This window comes from Camelina sativa, chromosome 12 (assembly GCF_030686135.1).
Source record: "Camelina sativa cultivar CO46 ecotype springtype chromosome 12, ASM3068613v1".
In the NCBI taxonomy this organism is placed as follows: Eukaryota; Viridiplantae; Streptophyta; class Magnoliopsida; order Brassicales; family Brassicaceae; genus Camelina; species Camelina sativa.
The window spans coordinates 22,783,913-22,786,068 of record NC_141891.1 but is presented as its reverse complement, the minus strand read 5'-3'; the positions used below and the strand labels follow the sequence as shown (position 1 = coordinate 22,786,068).

At 43.0% G+C, this 2,156-nt stretch overlaps 1 non-coding gene across 1 annotated transcript; it reads right to left on the bottom strand.

Moving 5' to 3' along the window:
- Window positions 1-432: 432 nt before the first annotated feature.
- LOC147930927 (small nucleolar RNA R71) lies at window positions 433-539 on the bottom strand. Its single transcript, XR_015576771.1, has one exon. It is a non-coding gene; the product is annotated as a small nucleolar RNA R71 (small nucleolar RNA).
- Window positions 540-2,156: the final 1,617 nt, after the last annotated feature.

Here is a 2,156-nt window from a genome sequence, read left to right as displayed (position 1 = left end):
AAGATGAAAAGATGGATAGATGAGAAGATGAAAAGATGGATAGATGAGAAGATGGAAGGTTTTGATTAGAAGAATACCAAAAGTCCTTGAGCGGGCTCTGATACCACTTGTTATGGAAGCTGAGCTTGTTCCTAAAAGATTTCTGTTATGTCTAGGCCAACATCAGGATTGATCTCCATGATTCAAGCTAACAAGTTCCATGGGTTGCCAATGGAGGATCCACTAGATCACCTTGATGAGTTTGACAGAATCTGTTGTCTTACAAAGATCAATGGAGTGAGTGAAGATGGATTCAAGTTGAGGCTCTTCCCATTCTCACTTGGAGATAAAGCACACCTTTGGGAGAAGACTCTTCCTACTGGAGCAATAACCACATGGGATGCTTGCAAGAAGGCTTTCTTAGCCAAATTCTTCTCCAATGCAAGGACTGCTAGATTGAGGAATGAAATTTTTGGGTTTGCTCAAAGAAACAATGAAAGCTTTTGTGAAGCATGGGAGAGGTTCAAAGGATTTCAGACTCAATGTCCTCATCATGGCTTCAGCAATGAGTCACTCTTGAGCACATTGTATAGAGGAGTGCTTCCCAAGATTAGGATGCTTCTTAACACAGCTTCTAATGGCAACTTCCTCAACAAGAATGTGGAAGAAGGCTGGGAATTATTTTAGAATCTTGCTCAGTCAGATGGCAACTATAATGAGGACTATGACATAACCATAAGGTCATCATCAACTGATCAAGAGGACAAGTACAAGAAGGAGTTAAAGATGGTCAATGAGAAGCTTGACAAGATCCTTCTTAGCCAACAAAAGTCTATTCACTTCATTGGTGAAGAAGAGGTTCCAGTTCAAGAGGGGGAGACTGAGTTTGCTGAGTTGTGCTACATGCAAAACCAGGGAGGATTCAAAGGCTACAACCAAGGAGGTTTCAAGAACAACAATCTCTCTTATAGGAGTACTAATGTGGCTAATCCTCAAGACCAAGTCTATCCACCTCAACAGCCTCAACAGCAACAAAACTACATCCCCAAACAACAACATCAAGTGTTCCAGCCTCAGTTGTGTCCCCCACCAGGGTTTCAGACTAACCAAGGCCAAGAACAAGACTTAAGAGCAATGATGCAACAATTGTTGATTGGGCAAACACAAGGTAAGATTGAGGAAGCCAAGCAATTTGCTGAGTTGAACCAAAGGTTAACATCACAGTACAATGATCTGAATATGAAGTTTGAGGGTCTTAATTCAAGAGTGAAGTATATGGAGAGTAACATTGCCTCTACTTCAGCTCCAAAACCCAACCAACTCCCTGGAAAAGCTGTTCAAAACCCAAGGGAGTTCACAGCCAAAGCCATTCAAATTCATGAGGAAGAAGTCACTGAGGACAGTGAAGTCCAAGTTTGGGGGAATTCATTAGTTACTGAAGCCCCAAGTGACGTTTGTGCAAAGCAACAAGAGCTCGCAAGCAAACTCGACCAGGAACTCGAGCAGCCACTCGACCGAGTGCATGCTCGAGTGGTCGATCGAGCTGGAGACTCCGAAGCTGTCAAGCCTGCTAAGTACATTCCTCCTGCTTACAAGCCTCCACTACCATTCCCTGGGCGTTTCAAAGCACAGAAGATCAAGGAGTTAAGGGAAATAATTGAGAAAAAGGAGATGTTGGCTAAGAAACTAGAGGAAGAAAGGGTTTTGAAAGAAGAAGCTTTGGTTGAGAAAAAGGAACAAGTGTCAGCCATTCAAGAGATCATCATAGCTTACCAAGAAGAGGAGAGGGGACCTGCCTTGGAACAGTATGAACCATATCCTCTCTATAGGGATTTTCTGCTTGATTTGTCAAAGAAGAAGGCTCAAGCTCAAGATGAGAAGGATCTTGAGAACCTTGGAGGAGTGATCATCCCACTTAAGCTTAAGGATCCAGGGCCATTCTATCTGCCTTGCACAATCAGTTACCTCCACTACAATCAATGCCTTTGTGATTTGGGAGCTTCAACAAGTGTGATGCCATACTCCATAGCTCAAAAGCTTGGGAGAACTGATTTCAAATCCACCAACCTTCATGTTTGCCTAACTGATGGGACAAATAGAGAAGTAATTGGAAGGTTGGAGAATGTCCCACTCAAGATAGGGAAGGCAAGGGTTCATACAGATTTTGTGGTATTGGA